This window comes from Trachemys scripta, chromosome 13 (assembly GCF_013100865.1).
Source record: "Trachemys scripta elegans isolate TJP31775 chromosome 13, CAS_Tse_1.0, whole genome shotgun sequence".
Taxonomy (NCBI): Eukaryota; Metazoa; Chordata; order Testudines; family Emydidae; genus Trachemys; species Trachemys scripta.
In genome coordinates, this window is record NC_048310.1 from 13,220,872 (window position 1) to 13,243,278 (window position 22,407).

The window sequence follows — 22,407 nt, forward strand, 5'->3', positions numbered from 1 at the left end:
AAAGTCCATTAAAATCAATGGAGCAGCTCTTCATCAGGTGTCGTCTACTTTTAATAACCAAAACAAAATAGAAAGCCTAAGAAAATGTTTCGCTCTGTTTCTGCTTATAAACTGAAATTTATGCTCTCGAGAAAGAAAACTGCCTACTTGTCTCCATAGTTGGTATGCCAACTTTGGTCAACAAAGGAAAAAGGGAACATGAAATGAATTAATGTGCTCATTTTATTTTCCCTGGAATAATGTTTGTAAAGGTTCTGCTACAGGCAGCTCACATGTTTCAATGAAACCTGTTCTGTGATATTCATAGAAAAGCAATCTCCAACTACATTGCAGCTTCACAGAGTTGTACTTTACCACTCTGATGATCATTAATGAACCACCTAGGGAAAGATTTACAAACACAACTAGTTTCTTTAATTATTAGCTGTGTATTTTTCATTCAGTAATTCTTCTCCTGACCTCACTGATATTTGGGGCTAGAACCTCAGTTGATATAAATCAGCTTAACTCTTGACTTCAACGGAGCTACATCAATTGACACGAGCTGTGAGGGGTGTGGCTTTGAGAATCCACATACTAATAAGGCCAAATTCATACCTGGTATAAGGGATGCAGCTCCTTTAAGGTCTGATTTTGGCCTATTGCAATTTTAAAGCTCTCCAGTATGAATCAGATTCTGAAGTAAGATTCAAATGATGCATCAGTTTCCAACTGATAATTTTTAGAGACATAAAAGGAAGTTATCAACAGAGATGACTGGCTGAATTCAAAATATTCAGTGGACTCAGCAAATTTTATTCTCCTTCCTACATGAACAGATCAGGCCAAGACCCTCCTTGTTGAAAGTTCAGTCCTAAACCACTATCAGCTCAGTTAAATAACGTATTACGTGAGCATCTTTTCATGGATTTTTTTTTCAGTCCAAAAGTCAGATCGTATTGGTTCTCCTAGTGTAAGTACAGTATTATAAATGAATTCATTGCAGCCCCAAACATACCCAAAACTAAGACACAGCTATGGAAGAAAGAGGAGTTAGAAGAGTATTTTTAAGTATCAAAATTTAATTGAACACACTTGGCTTTGGAATGAGTAGGTTGGCACCACTTGCTCTTTCCTGCATTGCTATCCCAGAATGCACTGCTGACTCAAATGTTTCCTAGCTCTGCTGTTGTCCAGGTTGTGGGGAAAAACAAGAACAATTTAGGGTGTTGGTATACTGACTCCTTTTGCACTCTGTTTTGTAAGCCAGAATTATAAATGTTTTTTTCTCATATTTTGTCACTGTAACATTACACTGGTTGGTATGTACCAGGAAAATATATCCGTGCCAGGCAACCATGGAGCAATATGTGGGCAACATGTAATAACTAGCCATAAAGTTGTATGCCAAATATATGCATTGGTAAACACAGTCTTGTCCTGATACAAGCTATGTATGTCCTGCAGAATATGCTTAGCATCTCAATCAGCAAGAGCTGTCGAAATGATGGTATATAGGCCACATAAGCCCAGAAATGGGCAAAAGGCATCACTCATTATTCTGTCAAGGACTCCACGTGCCAGTCTATGCAAACTGATTTGCAATCAATTGCAAGTGATTACACATTGTTTCTCATCGATTGGCACAAGGAATCCTTGAGAGAATAATGAGCTGCAGCTGATGACAATCAGAGACTACTGTCTCGTTGCAAGTTTGATTGCACATCCTTCCACGGATGCAATTGAACACTTACCACTGCAAAGCACAGACAGGAAAAAAAGAAAGGAAGAGAGGGAAAGTGAAATGTTAAAGCCTCTTCAAATCAAAATGACAGGTTGAAAGTTCCTAAATATAACACTGCAAGGATAACCTCTTTGCTTTGGATTGGAAATGAGATCCGCAGGCCCAATATTTCAGAAAATAGTAGCTGGGATCACAGGAAAAAGACCGTGGCCAACTGTCTCCAAATTTTGATCCTATCCTGGAAGGTGAAATCTGCTCCTTTCTCCTGAGTTACTCTGATGTGATCAAAAGATGCCAGGTGTACTGAAGGGCCTACTATTGTTTTGGCCTGATTTGTGCATGGAATGACGTATATCTGATTTACAAAGAGTGGGTTATGTATTCACCTAATGGGATAGGTATCAGTAGCTGTATCCATGGGCCACATGTAGCTTGGTGCAATGGAAGTATGATGAATGAAAATGATTGATTTCTTTCATAGGGATTTTATTTTGGGTCTTTACACAGAAGCCTGGAAAGATAAATAGGCTCCACGGCTCCTCGTCACTCCCGCAAGTTGGGGAAAAGGGTGGAGTGAACTGGTTTGGCATGCTGTCTGTCTTTCAGGGTGGAAGTTGAGAGGAAATATGGTTAAGGCAGTAGACTGGGACTAAAGAGATTAATTACATTTCTGAGTCCACCGCAGACTTCCAGTGTGACCAAGGGCAAATCATTTAATCTCTCTGTGCCTCAGTCCCCCATCGGTAAAACATGGATAATAACCATCCATTGTATGTTTGTCTATTTAGATTATACAACTCTTTGGGGTATGGGTGGTCTCTTCTTATGTGTTTGTACAATGAATAGTACAACACTCTTGGCTGTGACCTCTAGGTGCTATTGTAATGCAAATAAATAATAAAAGTAATGGGGAAGACTATGAGTAGATAAAGAAAAAAATTACACTCTTGGGTGGCACGCAGAAGCTCAGTTTGCCACCTACAGGCTTTCCCCCTCCCAGCTTCCCCACTGGCTGTTGAAATTAAATGTGGGTTGGTGTCATTTCTGGGCCAGTGTTTCCTAACATCTAGAAACTTCCCCTGGCGTTCCACAATTTCCTCATTAGTAAAATACAAGAAGGCAACTCCAGGACTGACCATATGCATGCCAACAAAGTTAACAAGAAGAAAATATTATTCCACCTCTGGTTCCCTACAACAATTTTTGCATACTCTTAATCCCTTCTCTTTGTAGGGATCACTCTCTACGTGCCCTTAAAAATTTTGCACCAAAACCTGGTCCCACTGGAATCAATGGGAGTTTTGCCATTGGCTACAATGGGGCCAGGATTTGGTCCTCTGATCGACAGTTCCTGCTGATTCCATGTAAATTGTTCTTGCTGCCTCTCTGAGGAACCCAGAGAAGCTGGAAGAGGAGAAGGCTTGTCCATCCTCTGGGGACCAGTTTAGGGTTCATCCCGATAGCATGTTCTCTCATGATTTGCCCAGTCCAGCTTTGACTGTCTCAGGCAATGAGGCTTCTCCTTCTCCCTTTGGGAGCTCAGTCTGAAAGGTACAACATACCAAAAGGTGCAAAATGTTGTATTTGAGACACTGTGGTTGAGTGGCTAGAACACTTAACTGAGAGATTAACAATTGGGTTCTATTCCCAGCTCTGGCACTGACCTGCTGTGTAAGCCCTTCACCTTGATTCTGCGTCCTTTGGCTCAGGTAGTAGCGATTCATTGTTTTGGCTTGACCGGTCCTGGATTCAATTCCTGTTCCCAACAAGCCACCCAGAGACTATTGTCTTGAACTAGCTTTCCTAAAGTTGGAGGTAAGACTAGATCATCTAATGATCTCTTCTGGCCTTAAAATCTAAGAATTGTCATTGTTCGGTGTTGTGAGAGCTCTAAGGCGGCAGCTTCAGGGCAGTCTGTATGATCGGGCTAGCATAGCCACAGGTTTAATTTAACAGGCAACTCTGCCCTGCTCAGAGTGCTGTCCCAAGAAGGGCCACTTTCTCTTTCTGCCTTTTCCCACTCTTCGCAATAAGCATAGCTGTCAATGAAGACCCACCTGTTCATGCTCTCTGTATGTGTGTATATATATCTCCTCAATATATGTTCCACTCTATATGCATCCGAAGAAGTGGGCTGTAGTCCACAAAAGCTTATGCTCTAATAAATTTGTTAGTCTCTAAGGTGCCACAAGTACTCCTGTTCTTTTTAATGAAGAGCCATTACGTTTAAAAAAAAAAAGTCTCTTCCAACAAATGACACCAAACATGACTTAGCCCTCTCCTTCACTGAGAAATGTTGAGTAGAATTTTACTGGTTTGTAAGTACAGCATACAGTGTACTTGGACTCCAAACTGTAAATCAATATCTGTAGCTGAAAGGTGACATTTCAACAGCGGTGGCATGCTGGAGCCTGTCAGTATCTTTTTTCTTTCTTTCTTTAGTATCAGGTTATACATTTCTTAAATAAATGATGACCACACTTCCTATATATAAAATTCTCACAGCAAAATGACTGACCAAGTATTATTATATCAACTACAATTGGTTAATAACATAGTAAAAGCATTCTGATTGGTTAATAACTTAGATTGGTTAATAATTAAATTACATGGTGTTTTAATATCCTGTGCTGCAAAGAGTCGCAGGCGTCACATTAAAGAGCCACCTGCTACTGGCAAGCCTCAGTCTGAGTATCGCTGATGTGTATATACACACACACACACACACACACACATACTGTCACATACTCTGTATGTGTGTGTATATATATGTGTATCGCTGATGTGTATATACACACATACACACACAAACACACAGTAAGAGCAAAGACAGTAGACACTAAGCATAATGAGCATTAGGAAAAATGGACCGTTATAGAATTATTAACCATTGCCATAATGTAAATACAGTGAAGGAGCAGTATGGGTTTTAATTAGGGATTGTCACACCATGGCTTTAAATTATGAGCTTTTAAAGTACAGTTGCTGTCTCAGCTCCAGAGTGGTGAAAGGATAGGCAAAGAGATGTTGAAGAACCAAAAGCTGCAGGACAAGGAGGTGACAGGAGAAAGGGTCATCAGGAGGGGGGGACGCTGAAACAAGAGAGCAAGGAGCCTCAGCAGGAAAATTGGAAGAAAAGGAGGTAAAGGCAGAAAGAAGGGAACATGCAGGAAAGAGGGGAGAGGCTGCAGGAGAGAGAACTAAGAGAAGCCAAGCGCTTCAATAAAAGGAATTGCAACAAGAAAGGGTCAGGATCTGTGGAGAAGGCGCTCTTCTTGTTTCTCCTGCTCCGTGTTTTGCTTCCAACTGGGATATGTTTGGGTTTTTTGAAACCCAAACGTTATTTTGAAACCCTCTTAATATATTTTATGAGCCAAGCAATGGACTCAACTGTCAGGAAACAGCATGCCTAATAAAGTACTCATGCAAAGATGTGCAAGCAATGACAAACACAGTTACTGTAATTGAATGTGCAAATGAGGCATTCAGTTGCATGCACATTTTTGCGCACACAATTAGACAATCATTTTTCTGGTGTCTATATATATATCAACAAGGACTTGAAGAAAAAAGAATATTTAGGAGATATAGAACACTGTACATTTTTAAAGTGCTTTAAAAACATTAGCTGATTAATCTTCACAGCACATCTGTGTGGGAGAGTAAAAAGTGATTCCAGATTTCATGGCTTGATAACAGAGATATGAAAGTGGATTGAAAATTAAATAAATGAGAAATATGGAAAAGACAAATTAAATGAATTGGGGAAGTGTTCTAATATTTTACATTGCCTACAAACAAGATATTCTGGAAACCAAGAAGTTGGTGGTTTATTAATCTACAGTAATAGGTTTTGAGAGAAAGTTGTGTTTATGACTTTGGCCTCTTAGATGTTGCAGCATCCTTTTAATTTAATTATACCCCAACAATTCACCAGTACCCAGTAACAGAGAAAGCCATCTTAGTAAGAGCGGACAATTTTCAGTCTTACCAGTGTCTTCAGCATAATTAAAGAACCTTTATTTTAGCAGACCACAAGGAAGCTGGCAAGGTGATTTCATACAACGGAATGGTTGGAGTTATCAATAGGGTCATTTACAATAATTCTACTTGCAAATTGTACATCATCCCCCTAACAATAAATATAAAATCCTGGACAGATATTTGATGTCCCAGTCTTGAGTAATGAAATGTAATTAACTTGTATCTAATTCCAGATTCTGGCACCCGCCATTCTAGCCTTTCTCAGCAGTTCTTGTTAGCAATGCAGAAAGAAGATGCTGCCCAGGCTCTCTCTGCTGGGAAAGCTTTGTGTTGTACAAGGCTGCAGGAGACTTTTAGAACAGGATTGTGGCAGGCCCCACATGCCCAGACAGGGGAATAACAAAGCATCCCTTATGCTCATCTGCAGGCATGGGTTACAGTTTAGTGAGGAAAGCACCCTCTGCAGGCTGATATCCCTCGCCTGTGCAGATGGATGGGGATTATTCAAGGCAGTGGAGTGATCAGAGCTTTGACTCTGCCCTTCCCCCAATACTCCATTGGGCACAGCTGGTGCCAGGTAAAGATACAAATTATTCCCCCCACGATGGTGACATTTGGAGTCTCATTTCTGTCCCTGGTCCACTCCTGGGGCAGGGCAACTGCACCTAACTCTGATTTACTGGTAAACCCAAAGTCTAGACCTCAAATTTGAAAAAGGAAAGGTGGGGAAGGAGTTAGGAAATCTGTACAGGGCCAAAACTCAAGGATTTTAGAATCCTAAAGTACTCAGATCTAGAATCCAAATGGCTCAGAATGCAACAGCTTGACTTCATAAGCAGGATCCTTTAGTTTTTAGACAAAATCAATATTACTCAGTATGCCCTGACAAGAAGTTCCATGTTATAGTTTGTATTGATTTTCAAAGTCTATTCTTTTACAAATTCCTTTGTACACCTTTTAATGAAAAGTGAGGGAAAGGCAGGATGATTGAGGTAATCAGAACTAGTATATTGGGTCCTTTAACCTCTCAGCTACTAGTTTAAATCAAGGTGAACTAACTCAGAAGTAATCAAAACTATTTTACTGGGTATGTTTTGAATCCACTTTGTTTAAATGCAGCAGACACAAGGAGCAGCTAGAAGTTTCCCTGAAGGCATATAGATTTCAGGTATATACGTGGACTTTCTTTAGTTGTTTGGAAACAAAAGCACCTCTTCTCCCCAAGTGGCTGAATCCGGCATAGAGGTGGAGAAGTGCTATATGACAAAGGGAAAGATGGCATTAGACAAGTACGGCTCAGCAGACAGGCCAAGAACACAAGGACCATGGGACATGGCCTGAAGGTTGTCCCTCTATGTCAGGGAGGAGCAATGTTGATGAGACAGTAAGGAATACCAGTGTCACTTATGTATGTAATTCAAGTTATGTAACTCTGCATGAATATAAGATATAATCTAAGTATAAAAAGCAATCAGGAGGACACATTTTACAAGGCCTTTTAAATTCACAGGCACAAATTGTTGTTGTTGCTGTTGTAAATGTCCCTGAACTGCATTTTCTCTTGAATGGGTGTATATATGCATATCAAAGCAATTAAGAAAGTACATTTTCCATATTCAGCTTTGATGGCATCACTATAGAATGACACATTTTAGTTAAAATGGCTTGTGAATAAATATTTTTGCAGGCATCACATAGCAAGCTGATGTATAATCTGTGCATAGTAAAAGAACTCACAACTGATACACATTGTAGCACATAGGCTGCATATAAATAATTAGGTCAGTGTTAAAACTAAAGGGAGAAGGGCCAGAAAAAGAAAAGATTCAGCCACCAAAGAGAGCAAGGGATGTATCATGATCCTATATTCAGTTTTGAGCTGTTCAGACTGGATGTTCTGTGATACATTACAAGGATGTGATCTGGCATTTGGTGGTAGGTCAGAGCAGACTGTCTACACTAAGATAGGTATATGGATGACCCCTTTTAGCTATAGACAAGGGGGGAAACTATACAAGCCCTATTGACAGTATAAGTATAGTTAGTTTCAGTGCAGACTGATCATTAGAATTTTTGCATATTCATCAGAGTCTCTTGGGAAGAGTGACACTTAGAATCTTAGTTGCAATTATTTGTTTTGGAAATTAAGTTATATGTTAAAGAACATAGGCACCCTGGGACTTTTAGCTGTAACAGCTACTTAGGTTTCACTAAACCAAGGGAATAAGTGATTCAAGTGGAACTGAGATGAGAGATTCTGACTCACATCCCTTCTCTACTGCCTGCAATATATGAGGTCTTGAAAGACCTTCTATATTATCAACAGGGGATCGAGGTACAATGATTTTCCTAGTCTATGTATGCTGATTAGAGCTGGCTGGAAAACAGCAATTCTGTTTCACACAAAAAAAGAAATTGAGATTTTCAAATTTGTTTTTATTGTGATGTGGAACAAAACAGAAACCTTTTGAATATTGTGTGAAAAAAATAAGAGTGTGAGGCCTGCCTGAGAATAGCCAGGTTATTGGGGCACTCACCTGGGATGTAAAGAGGCCCAGGTTCAAGTCTCTTCTCAGTCCCTCAAAATAGGGATTTGAATGTTGGTCTCTCAAATTCTAGATGAGTGCCCTAATCCTCTGACTATTCTAGGTGGCTGACTCTTGTTCTTCTGTTCCAACCTTCACAAAATTCCAGCCTGTACCTTAGAAACCAAGGTGTGTTTTGCAAAACATTTTCGTCTCAACAAAACAGAATTTTTTGCCAGAAAACAGTTTAGTCAAAAATTAGTTGACCACTTTACCAGTACATTCTAGTCCACTCTTTAGTATTGTCCTTGTGGCTTCAGAGGACCAATGTCCAAAACAGCAATAACCAACAGCCAGAGAAACTCCAGCTCTAGTTACTATGGTGAAGTGTATTTATGCTAGCCTGGCTATGCTCCATATCTGGCTGTATGAGGAGCGCCTACTGACTGGAATAGGAGAGCACCTCCAACCAGGCTCCTCTAAGAGCACTTTCACTGTGTGTGAGATGCACAGTTCTGAGCACCTCATGACAGGAAGCAGGTCAATCTTTACCTTCCCAATATCTTTGACAAATCAATGGGCACAGCGGTCACTCCTCTGAAGTACTTGGCAATGAAGGCTTTCAGTCTTTGACTATAGGAAAGTGTGTAATGGAAGTTATGTAAATCATGGAATTTGTGTTACCTTCCTGCATAGTGAAATTTGTGCTCTGCATGTTTTAGGGAACTTAGGTCTTAGCCATATTTTTGCACCTGTGCACATCGTAAGAATTATGTTACAAACATGTTGCTGAATTTTTATTACACACATTGAAGATTTTGCTGTAGTTGCAGCTCACACATCCATTAAGGAGCTTGCATATGCCATGCAACTTGCATTATGCAGGCATGATATGGAATTTGTGTTGGAGCTTGCATCTCATGCACATTGTGAAGCTTGTGCTTTGAGCATGTTCTCTCCATCTAGCTATCTCCCTGTCTATTGTATTCAATTTTTACCCATCACTGTGGCATCTAAGTACCACTGGAGATGAGTAGCCTGGCACATGTGTATGCCATGAAATTTGTGCTCACATAGTACAATTTACTGGGGAAGAGGAAAGGAGAAGGGAGTGGTGTGCATGTGTGATGGAGTTGGTGTTGTGCAGATGTGTTCAGAAATTTGGTTTTATGTGGTCCAAATTTGCATGTTTTCCATTTCTCAGTCATCACACTTTACTGAAGAAGTAATTGTGTCACTCAGAAGGGTCTTCATTATTTCTCCATTTCAGTTTTCCTCCTGGCTTCAACAGTTGAGATGTGGAGAAAGGTTTTGTTTGTTTAAGCACAGGACTGGGAGTCAGTGGAGTCTAGATTTTTTGCCAGAAATTTCCTGTGCTATTTTTGAGGAGCCAGTTAGCCTGGCTGTGGCAGTTTCCATACCTGTAAAATGCTGGGGAGATACTGATACTTACCGTCCTTGGCTAAGCACTCTCAAGTCTTCAGGAGACGAGCTCAATGTGGGTACCTGGTTTTGCTTTTTTAACCATCTTGGCATTTTTCTAGAGGCAGCACATTCAATTTGTAAATCTCGGGCCAAGCTCTGGATTTCCACTAGCAAGAGCTGATGTAAAACTGTCAGCCAGCTGTCCCAAATCGGTCATCTGAAACATGCGGACGAACTCATCCTGCCAAGTCTTTTCTAGAGCTCACAGTTAATGCCTGTGAGTCAGTGGAATGATACTCAACGTGATGTCACCAGGGCCAGCTCCAGGCACCAGCGAAGGAAGCAACTGCCTGGGGTGGCCAATAGAAAGGGGCAGCACTCCGTCCGTTATTGGGGAGGCACGTCTGGGTCTGTGGCAATTCGGCAACCAGTCGATCAGTCCCTCTCTCGTTCTTCGGTGGCACTTAGGCAGCAGCTCAATCAAATTTTTCTTTTTTCTCTTTTTTTATTCACTGCTTGGGGTGGCAAAACAGCTGGAGCCGGTCCTGGATGTCACCAGACCTAACCTTCCCGGGGTTAAAATGAATTGTTAGGTCAGATTAATTAAAACATTCTGTTTTCAGTGAAACATTTTGTGCATGTGTGTTGGGTTTTTTTCCTGCAGCAAACCCCCTCCATAATATGAGATTATACACTGGTCTTGCTACATGTGGGCTTTCCATTGTACATAGTCAACCCACATTATTACAAACCCTGAAACCAGTGTTTTCCCTCTTGAAGGGGGTGTTTGCAGAAGGTTATGATTATAACTGTTTTAATATGTAACCTTTTATTGTAAACAATTCACTCACAATAGGTCTATCTTTTGTTTGCCACAAAGTTATACATTAGATCTGGATTAATGATTGACTTGGCTGTATGGTAATTTATTGCTTTCAGTCTGTGTAGGTACAATATGATCATTCCGTTTTCTATAGATTTTTTTTTTAATGTAACCTAATTATAAAAACCCTCCGCCCTGTAAAAATGTTATTTGCTTCTGGCTTTCATATGCATGTTTGGATGAAAGACGAGCAAAATTGAATAATGACTAGCACTTGGCCTTTCTAACCGCACATTATGCTGCTCTGCTATTTGTATTTTTCCTTAAATATTCATTGTTTTCATACTACATTCTGAAACCTTTCCTTCCCTGTTGCGTAGAGTATTTTCTCATCTCAGTGTGCAGAGATTTATGTGCATAATCCCCATGAACTTGAATGGGAATCCGGCATCATAGAGACACACACATCTGGCTTGGAGAGGAGGGAGTAAGAATTCTGTGTTGGCTACTCAGACATGTATGTGCCTGCTTGCTTTGCCTGCAGCAAGTGGGTGGGGGAAGAGGGTGGAGTCAAGCCAATGCACCAGCCAGCACAGCAGAGCCAACACAGGGATGGAGTATTTACTACTGCTGTGGAGAAGGGAGGGAGCAGGGACCAAATTGTGGCCATCCTTTCCTGGGATAGGCATGCTACCTGCTACTCTTTACATTGAGTTGTGTCCTTGTGGCACAATCTAGCCCACTGAGAAAAGAAGACAGAATTCCCTCTGTATGCAACAAATTTTCTACTAGTACATATTCAAAACCTTACTGGAATAATTAAGAGCACAAGCACATGGAGCATTTACTCTGCTGTAATATAGTGAAAAACCCTGGAAAGGGAATGGTGGAAAATACTGATTTTTCCCCATCAGAATGAGAAATTGTTCTAAATGTCTAAATGGGAAATGGAAACTGATAGCAAATAATGGCATTGGCACGCTTTTATATCCTCTGCATCTATTCATTTCCATGAGAAGAATTGCATAAAGTAATAATATGAAAACTAGAACTGCTGGTTGCAGAATTATGCTGCTGAGAGGCCAATAAAGCTACAGAGCAGTGCTTTTCACTCTCGTTGACAGAGGCCAGTCATAACACTCTCCAGGTATCACAGCTCTGAATTTGTGCCTCAAGCTGTCAACGGAAGCAGTAGCAGCAAAATGATAATAAACTGACTTAGTGCTCATAGTGCCCCAACATACTTGCCCTCTGTAATAGTGAAGCCAATACACATTCAGAGCCTCTAGACTAGTCCTGCATTTGGAGCTCCAGATGCAGGGCAGCTAGATTCACATCTCAATCACTCCAAAGCACTTGTCAGGAAGAAAAAAAATGCTGGGTGAAATCCTATCCCCATTGAAATAAATGGCAAAATTCCCATTGACATTAATATGCTCAGACTTTCAACCCCACACTACTTCCCTCATCCTAATCCAGCCCCCCTTCTTCCCACAGGCTCTGGAAGCAATGCAGTAAAAGTGTAAGAAATCAGTTCTGTTTAACTGTGTTATCTGGGCAAACACAAAATTAACATAAAGTGAACCTATGCTGTGGCAGGAATCCTGCATACAAATATTTGATCAGTTACCAAGGTGAACATACAGCTGTCACCTCCAGGCAATATAAAAGGCCAATTTTTCAAAGTTTTCTGTACAAGTTTGCACGTGGAGATTTGCACAAACATTAATCTGTGTTTGTGCACTCAGTCCCATACATTACTTCTGTCCCTATTTATATATATGCAAAATAATTGATTCTTTTTTCACCGTATCCTTCCAAAAGTCTCTCCTGTTCTAGTGTATTACAATGGACTTTAAAATGTCCCCATTTTTGCTTCCCAAATAAAGTATATCACTTTTGCTGACCAAAGCCAGGTCAGTCAATGGTGTATGAAGAAGAGAGAGAACTGTGCATTTATGAGAGAGAACTGTGTAACTAAATTACAATTTAGAGAGAGCAGTTAGAGTTAGGTACCAGATAACAGCAATCTATCCATTGATGTGCTCAGGGGGGAAATCTGAAGTTTCTACATCCAGGAATTTTACACTAAAACAAGGATTTCTAAGATACTTCAGGACAGAGAGAAGACTTTCAACACAGCAACTATAACTGATAGAGCTGGATTATCTGCTGTGGTATAGCTGCTTTGTGCTCTACAGGAGCAGGCTGTCGCATGAGATTGCTGGTACTTTGAGCTCAAGACACCATCAGAACCTTCCTCACAGTATTTCATCAGAGTTCCAGTGGCACCAGTAAGTGCAGGGTTGGTGACTATCAATAATGTTGAAAAGAAGTTAAGACTAAAAATGGGTGGGAAGCAGCATTCCTATCCTGCAATAATTTTTGCAATTTCAAAAAATTTCCCATCCCAAATCAGGATGAAGATTTGAAACCTTAATATTTGTGAACTGAAAAAAAGGGGCCGGTCGGTTGAAACATTTTGATTTGATTTTTCCCTTTTTAAAAAACATAATTGATAGTAAAATAAACTTAAATTTTGAAATGAAAAATGGAATTTCATGTCAAAACAAGACATCTGGATGATTTCTAAACTTTTTTTTTTTTAATTCAAAATGGGAAATTTTGTCAGATCCACCAACCCCTTTTCCGTGAACAGTTTCAACTAATTGGTATTTTCCAATGGAAAAATGTTTTATTGAAAAATTCCTGACCAACTCTAGTCAAAACTCTCCATACAGTTTTTGTTTGAGTTTTTAGTGGGCAGTTCAGCTCTTTGTTTTATGAATCTAAGACAGTTCCCACCATGGATGTCTCTTGTATTATGCCTTTTTTATATTGATAAACAGCTTTCTGATTGGCTGGCAAGTTTTCTGTTAGAGGTCCAATCACTTAGTCTAGATATAAACTTGCACTGAAAACTCAGGAGCTCTCTGAAATTGGAAATTTGTATCTCATGGAGGGAGGGGGGAAGGGCACAGTGTATTCTACAAGCAAGTTGTGTCCCTTGCTTCTTTAGTTCTATTAATCATCATTTCAGCACCTGCCGTGATATTAGTAAAATGGCATCAGTTATATCAAGCATTAAATAATGTTATTTCCATATCAAAGAGTGTGGAACACGGGGAGACAATCACCCTTTCAGTTAGTTACTAATAGAAATTCAGAAATAAATCCTCTCTAAATACAGTCATTAACCACTCAGCAATGTTTAGATGATAGTGCCTGGAAAACTAATGATGCATCTGATCATTTTGATGCATGTAAAGGGGTAAAATTGTAAAATGTAGATGGTAAACTGAGGCCTTCAGCCTACAATCAGATCTACACAAGTGCAAAGGTCCAATTACAGGACTGGGGCATATGACTGTAGCCTCTTTGGGGCGGGGACCATATATTCATATTCATAAAAACATAGTGTTTTTAGAGCAGCTTGCAAAATGGGGCCCTGATATTGACTGGGGCCTCTGGTCACTACTGTAGTGTGATGTAATGATATCAGAAGGCTCACAACTAGGTTTAAAGGAGGATAGGTCCAGATCCTACTAGCTGGTGACTGTTCCGTGCAAGTTGCTGACTGCTGTTAGTTCCCAATGAATGTTATGGGAGTTGAGAACACTCAGCATCTCACAGAAGGAGCTGAGCTCCTTGCAGGATGGGAGCCTCAGACAAGATTTTCAAAAATAGAAGCCCAAAGCTAGACTACTATGTCGTTGCCTGATTTTCAAAAGTGTTGAGTTCACATCGGCTTCAGTGGGAGCTGCTGGGTACTCGGCACTTCTGAAAGCCAGGCCACTCATTTAAGAGCCTAAATATAGACTTAGGGATCTAACTTTAAACTCGCATTTTTTAAAATCTTGGCCTTAATTGCTACATACATTTATTTCTATGTGCAGAGCTATGGACATACAATTCCCCACAAAGGCCTGATCCTGTGAGGGGCTGAGCAGCTTCAACTCTCGTTCATCCCTTTGCTCCCATATTTGGAAGAGAGCTGAAATCAATGGGAGTGGAGGAGAGTCAGCATCTTACCTGATCAGAGTCATGGCATAAATCCTGAAAATGGGACATTGGGAGATGTACAGTCTGTTTCATGTACCACATGCTGGGTAACAACAGGAAAGGAATCCATGCTTGTAAAACTAAACTGACTCTTTATTAAAAGACAGGTTTCAGAGTAGCAGCCGTGTTAGTCTGTATCCGCAAAAAGAAGAACAGGAGTACTTGTGGCACCTTAGAGACTAACAAATTTATTAGAGCATAAGCTTTCATGGACTACAGCCCACTTCTTCGGATGCCTAACCCTAACCCTAACCCTATGCATCCGAAGAAGTGGGCTGTAGTCCATGAAAGCTTATGCGCTAATAAATTTGTTAGTCTCTAAGGTGCCACAAGTACTCCTGTTCTTCTTTTATTAAAAGAGATGCTGCAACTGCCATGACCATTTTAGCCAAATGCCCACAGACTGATTTCCTGGTGCCGTTTCCAAATTCTTCCCTCCTGCAACCAGTGCTCCTCCCTCCAAGTTCCATGCAGGTTGCTACACTATCTATTCCACCATTGAAAAGAATTCAAGTTTAATATGGATGCAAAGGCCCGCTTGTCTGCAGCCGCAGAGATATTTTCTGTGGAAAGGGCTAACATTGTGAGTCTGATTCTGCACTATGTCACTCCAGTTTTACGCTTGTATCATTCTGTTGAAATCAGCTATATCAGTGTAAAGCTGGAGATGGAGTAACAGTTAGGAATCAGTCCCTCAATATGTAAGTTTCTTTAGCCCCAATCAGCCTAACATTTTAACTTCATCCCTTCAAATAAGGGCATGTTTTCACAGCTAATTGTTATTTTAATAGCGTTTCTAGGATATGCTGAAAATGCACCACCTTTAAAAACACCAGCTGGGGTTCAGGACCTGTCAAAAACCTCTCTTAAAATGTGAGACTTACTCATCTTCTTTTCCTGAAAGGTCCAGCTTTCCTAGTCATAATGAGACTATACCCATTGTAACGTGTCCTCCCAGAGCCTCGAAAAGGCTTCTTAGAAATAAAACTTCCCATGATAACATTATCATGATGGTGATTTGAGTCATTTTTGGGGATCTTTGTTTAGCAGCAGTAAAATTTCTTCCTGTGTTTTGAGCTCAATCCATCTCCCATTAAAGCCAATAAGAGTTTTTTCACTGACTTCAAAGAGAGCAAGATAGGGCCCTTAATAAGGAGCATTCATTTTGGGGAAAATATGTTCTCTTTACAAGTATGTACATGTTTCTAGTCTTACAGCTTTGCTGAAGGGGATTACAGGCTATATACTGTGTGTATGAGTCATGCTGATGAATCAGAGTTTTTCCTAGTTTTCAAACTGGTTTTCTTTGTAATAAAGAATACATTGTCCTTTCACAGCCAAAACAACACAATCACATCACTTTCACAGACTGACTAAAGGAAGACAATATCTATGGACTTTTTGTCTCATGAAAATCAAAAAGGGGCAACATTAGAACAACATTTTTTGCCTGAATTGGCTACTTTGAAAACAGACAGTGTGAGTGAATGTGACAGGTTTAATTTTCATTCAATAGTTGCAAGATCCAGAAACAAACAAGCAGCTAGGTAAATGGACAGAAAACTGACTTTTCAGACACTAAGTCCATCTTACCCAACTTTGAGCTTTCGGAAAACCATTATAGATAAAAACCAAAATAAACATGTGTCCACTCTGATTCATGGGTCAGCGGTGTATGTCATCATTGAACATTTATAATGGAGTGGAATAACAATGCATTGCATTTTGAGAGACATGGCCATAATTTTGTGGTATACTGAGGTTTCATTTCCAGCTTTCTTTTTTTAATAACTCTCTAGGTCTTTTTAGAGTGAAAATAGTCTTGAAAATGTAAAGTGATTGACATTTAAGGCTTTTGGGTCAGGTCCTCAGCTGGTGTAAATCAATCAAGCACCCCTGAAGTTAATACAGCAATGCTGATTTACATCAGGTGGGGATCTAGGCCATTATCAAATCACTCCCCTTAGTGAAATAGTCTCCCAGGAGAAGTGATGGACGCCCCATTTCTTGGAGCACATTGAAAGCTAGACTGGACACAATACTAGCAAATGCACAATAGATGACATCAGCAGGCAGATGAAGAACTTAAGGGTCCTTACCATTGCTAGATGCTGTGATATGTCGAGCTGAGTTGTTTGCAACACAAAATTAGTTTAGTACCAGCTAAGAAAAAAATTGCCAATTGCCATGATTATTAGTGAGAAAAGAGACCAGAAATAGAGGAGAGAAATCTCTGAAAAGATTTTAGAACAACAGTTTTTAGGGTGTTTGATTTACTATTCAAGTGTGCACAGCTGCTGCTAGGGGGAAAAAATCCCGGCAACATGCCAAGGAGGAGAGACAAGGGTAGAACAGCAATAAGAGAGAGAGAGATTGTTTGCAGACTTGGCTATTAAATTGACTTGGAAATAGACAACTATTTTATGCAGGGAGGAATGAAGGGAACTATTTCAGATGGATTCCCACAAACTTACAGATATGGCACTGAAATGTTGCTTATATAGCACAGTAATTGCAGTATTGGAATCCACCCCTAGTTGTTCCACAGCTCCAGTCCAGTTTTCCTCATAAGCAACATCAGCTGCATTAGCAGCATCCCTATTTGTAGCTTTTTTTCTCTCTCTCATCTTTCAAACAATAAGCCTGAATGGGAGATATTTAATTATTCATTTTATTGAGACTGTAGCAGTCAACACTGGCTGTCCAGAGTGGCTCAGGCTTTTTATAGGGAAATGATGCTCCTGCAGCAGAAAATATGAAGCTGTGATAAATGCCACCTGATGGGAAAGGTTCAGGTACAAATCAGGAATGCTTAGCAAAAGTGGTTAGAGCAGCCCCTTCCCCACTTCTTTTCAACAGACTGAAGGATGTTTCCCTTTGGACCCAGAGATTTTTCATCATTCAAACAGATACCGATTGACTTGGTCTTGATAACATTGATTGGCTTTTTTAGGGTGACAGTCCTATAATATATCCATTTATTCCGCTGCTCCCGCAACTGGACAGATAACATTTTATTCTTCTGCCTTTGCTGCTACTTATTCTATTCTGTCTCCTTGGCAACTTTTATTTTTGCCTACTTTTAAGCTTTCAGTAGAAATAGATTCATCTGCAGAGCAACAAGAGCATGGGTTAGATCCTCAGCCAATAGAGCTGGGCCAATTTACATCAGCTCAGGATCAGGCCTGCTTTTCCCAAGTTGTGTTCTGATTAACGCTCAGCAAGGGAGAAGGACTGGTTCTGGATTACTGATTTGGATTACTTTGTTTATGAGACTCTCGCTTTGGTGATTAATGTCTCTGCATTAAACAAGCGTGGCTTCAAATCTGGCTTTGAAACATGGCTCTAGTAATACTGCCAGCTAATGCTCCTTCTCAGTCCAATGACTCCCTTTTTATGGAAAGTCTGAATGCTGTAAGAGTCCCTACTTATCCTTATTTGCAAACACAATTTCTGTTTGTTCCAACGAGAGGTGAATGCACCAGCTCAAATACTGGACAATTCTCACCAAGAAAGAAGCATTCTCAACATTGTCTTTTCAAGTAATTAACCAAGCCAGCTATTGAATTCCACGGAGAGGCCCTAAGTGCAACTTTATGCTCTTCCAGAATTCATTTGGAAACTGGATTCCAATTAGATGGAACTACTTTAGCCTAATGTGTTAGCTTATGTTTTTTCCTTTCTGCTACAGTTCAGTCATGATTTATTTTTGACCTTTACATTAATGTTTAAGGTGGCTATGGGTTTAACTAATGTTACTATCACAATTTCAAACTTTTGAGTGATCATACAGAGTGAGAATCATCAATAAGTTTTTAGCAAAGTGCAAAGGTGCTTTATGGGTGCCTATAGACATTGAGAAGAATTTTCAGAAGTGTCTCAGGCCCACATAAATGTGATCAACGATTTCAATGGGAGTTAGATGCCTAAATAACTTTGAGGGCAGAAGTGACTTAGGAACATGAATCTCATTGACTTATGAAAATGTTACCCATCATCTTTCTGTCTACTGTATGGCCATGATTGCCTAAGATAAGAAATTAAAGACTTGGGTATAATTTTCAAAAGCACCTATTTGACTTTTGAAAATGGGACTTAGGCTCCTAAGTCACTTACGCACATCTGAAAAATTTATCCTATACCTATAGGTTTGCAGTACTGTATTTTGGTTCCAAGCTTGCATTTTATCATTCTTACAACTGCACTGTTGCGTGCATGATTCTTGGGAAAGAGGAACTGCATAAGACCATGTGCATTGGCCAGTCATGGATGAGTTGAAAGCTTTGCTAACAAAAAATTGCAGCATTACTCTGCAAGTGTGATTGCAGTGTTCTTATTCCAAGCCTTTACAGTGCTTTGCATCCTTAATTTAAAATACTGAATCAAATTTCTCTGTTAACTAAACAATAACTGAATGATTTTTACAAAGTTCTTGCCAACCTTATGATGGCACAAGCTTGTATCTTATACCTTGTCTGGTCCACTCTGCTACATCCTTGGTTGCTGATGCTGATATGGTTTAATATTTGTTGTGCACTGTGTGAACTCGATTTCTTGTCTCCATGACAAGATCAACTATATTATGCTTTTCTAAACTTTATTATGGTCCCTACTAGTGGCGCAGCCTATTGTACCCTTTGAGATAACTGATACTGACCACGTTTGTGGGACTGGCTTGCCAGCGCCATAGAATTAGAGATGTCAGAGACCTATTAGCTCATTTTGTCAATTCTTCTGCCAGTATAGTATTGTTTACAGCAACATATTGCTGGGTGCTTTGTCGGGTCCAGTTTTAAATGATCCATGTAATGGCATTTCCATCACTTCCCTTTGGAGAATATTCAACGAAGTATTCTTCCTTACTACTAGGAAATGTTCCTGATGTTCCACTAAAATATTCCTTAGATTAATTTTATCCTAATATTCTTAGTTACAATTTCTTGGATGACTCTGAACAATGCCTCTCCCTCTTGTGTATATTTGCATGCAGTTCTAACCCTAACCTTAGTTTGTCATTTGGACAGTTTATGCATATGTATGCATAAACAGTTTATGCATCCATCTAGACACTTAACCATTTTCTTTTCTTTTTTACCTTCCCTCAAATTTGCTGGGGTGTTTCTGGTTTTGAGGTGCCTAGAACCATACAAAGTATATTAGATCCACCTACCAGCAGATATGTAACAACTGATCCATGATAAAATGTCTCCAAATCCCAAAACCACATTGCTGTGAAAAGGTAGATATTCACAGATCCCTGTTCCTCCTTCCAGAAGCATAATTTTGTATAAAATGTTTCATAAGTGTATGCAAACTATAACTAGACTTATTGTAGGCCACATTTTCTAAACGTGACATTATTGGCAATCCAAAGCAGTTCAAACATTCAGGATGCAAACAAAGCCTTTCCATGTCACATTAGCTTTGCTAGCCACCCAAAGATTTTTAGGTATCTCCAGTTTGTATGATTATTTGGAGATTTACAATTTCTGTTAACTTTATTTGGAGGTTTACTATTTTTATTAACTAACTACATAGCAATTCCATTGGGTTAGTTGACTTTCTGATATAAGATGTCCCACATGAAGATAAAGAGCAAGTTTAGGGGTGAGGTTTTGATTTTAAAATTTGGGATCAAAGAAAAAATCCCGATGTAGACTTAGGCTTTGGGCACATTTTCCTCCTGATTTCATCATGTAATTGTTTCCTATTTGTGGGGATTGCCCACAAAGTTCTGGCCAGACCGTGTCAATTCAAAGATGCTAAAAGCTAAGGTGACTAGCCAATCTGAATGAGAATTTCTGATGTATGTGAATGTTCCAAGTAAAAGCAGAAGGTGCTCTGCATTGGATTACGTGCAGTCCCAGTTCACTGATAGACTTTTTGTTTGTCTTCCTATATGACTCATTCCACTAAAAGTGATGCCGATTCTAATCTGGAATAGTTTGCAAAAGGAAGTGAGATATACAGACAAATGACAGGGTGTTGATGTATGAAGAGAAATGATACAGTATTCACATATGTAATTTTCTAATGTCAGAATTCACTTTCTCAAAAGTTATGAGCCTTCCTCATTTACATGCTTGTAGATGGTTACAGACACTAATGGACTTTGTGCAAATCTGTTGGAGTCTGGAAAATGAATTGATCTTCCTATTTCATGTACAGTCACGAACAAATGCAATGACTTCATCAGAAGACACTGACAGAGGCAAAATATTCATTGATGCATGATTCAATAATATTATGTATTTCGTTCTTTTCCTACCCTATAGCCTATCTGTACAACTACTTTTACATTCACGTGCCTCTGAAATTTTATTTAAAATAAAAATATATGAAATATTTGTATTCAAATATTACCTAGTTTATTTACTGCTAAATGTGCTTTGTTTAAAGAGACTTAAATTGAAATGCTCTCATATTTGCCATAAAAAGGGAGCTCTTTGGGGCAGGGACTGTCTTTTTGTTCTGTGGCCATATAGTATCTAGCATAATGGGGTCCTGGTCCAAGACTTGGGCTTCTAGGTGCTACAATAACCCAGTTAAAGAATTAATAGCAATCAAGTTAAGAAAAAGATTGGGAAAGTCATCTGAACTCCTTCCTTGCATAGTGCTCTGAAAAGAACCCACTGCGAATCCTTCAGATTCTTCTGAGCGAAGCCATAGCAGTTCTGTGAGGTAGAAGGAGCCCAAAGAACATAGTGTTGTGTAAGTGTAACAGAGATATTAGAACTGAATAGATCCTTCCACGTTTGGCTGGAAATGGGGTTGCAAATTATTTATTTTGTAACTGGTTTGCTGGCCCAGAAGTTCAAAAAGAGATCAGGCTCAAGGGTCTGCTCCAGTGATTCACATTGGTTTCAGTGGGCTTTGGATTGGGCAGATTAACCTGTTTTTCCCCAGGGTCGAACCCATAGGTAGAGCCCTGTGAAATTCATTTTCTTTGTTATAACTTTGAATTTTATTTTGGGGGGGAAATTTATCCCTTAAACATTTTGTTTTATTTCTTTTTATTATATTTACATTAATAAAATACCTCAAATGCCTACAAACAAATAAAAACAGTGTATTAAGTCCTGTTTAGCTATATTGCATCATTCATTATTCCAGGCCTTGAGACACTCCCCTCCCCCAGCTTAGTTAGCCACTTTAAAATACAGCTCCTTAGGGTTCCCCTCTGAAATGTGTCCAGTACTGCAGCCAGCAAATAAACCCCACTGCTCCGTCCCCACTCAGTGACACAAACCCCATAGAACACCCCAGACCCCAGATGCCCCCTCTATATCCCTAGGGATCCCTCCCCAAGCATCCCCATCCCCCCGTATATATTTCCCCTCTCCCATTGAACTTTACACCTCCAAGCCGCCATTAGCTCCAAAACCCCTTCCCTCCCCACCTTAAATATTCCCTCTCCCGCATTGAGCCTCAACACCGCCCATTAGTCCCAGGGGCCCCTCCTACATCCCCCATTATATATTCTGCTTCCCCGCTTGGGGCTGCCCACAGGGGCGGGAGAGGGAATTGGTTACTGTCCTCAGGGGGTGGGAGACCCTGGGGGAAGGGTTGCAGAGCTATGGGTGTTGTGACCTGGTCCATGGGGATCAGTGCTGCTCAGGTTTCACCCAGCCACCCTGGGATGGCAGCTGGGCCACATTTGAGTGAGTGGGGCTGTGACACCATGCTAGGGTTACCATTTGTCCGGATTCCCCCGGACATGTCCGGCTTTTCTCAGTTAAAAATAGCATCCGGAGGGGTTTGTAAATGTCCGGACATCCCCCCCCCCATGCAGAGCGCACGCAGCTGACAGGGCAGCCGGCCGGATGGTGCCACTTGCATGGGCTCCGGCAGCCAGAGAGAGCCCC

The 22,407-nt window shown here is 40.2% G+C and overlaps 1 long non-coding RNA gene across 4 annotated transcripts in view; it reads right to left on the bottom strand.

The window, feature by feature from the left end:
• LOC117886370 overlaps positions 1-22,407 on the bottom strand; it is an 85,580-nt gene that overhangs the window by 34,663 nt on the left and 28,510 nt on the right. The window contains exons 5-6 of one of the 4 annotated variants that reach the window (XR_004647946.1): positions 9,686-10,223; positions 5,593-6,963 (exon numbers count right to left, since the gene is read on the bottom strand). The exons of 2 other annotated variants lie outside the window; for them this stretch is intronic. This is a non-coding gene — a long non-coding RNA (uncharacterized LOC117886370). Of the gene's footprint in view, positions 1-5,592; positions 10,224-22,407 lie in introns of those variants that run through there. One more of the 4 variants, XR_004647945.1, reaches the window with a different exon arrangement.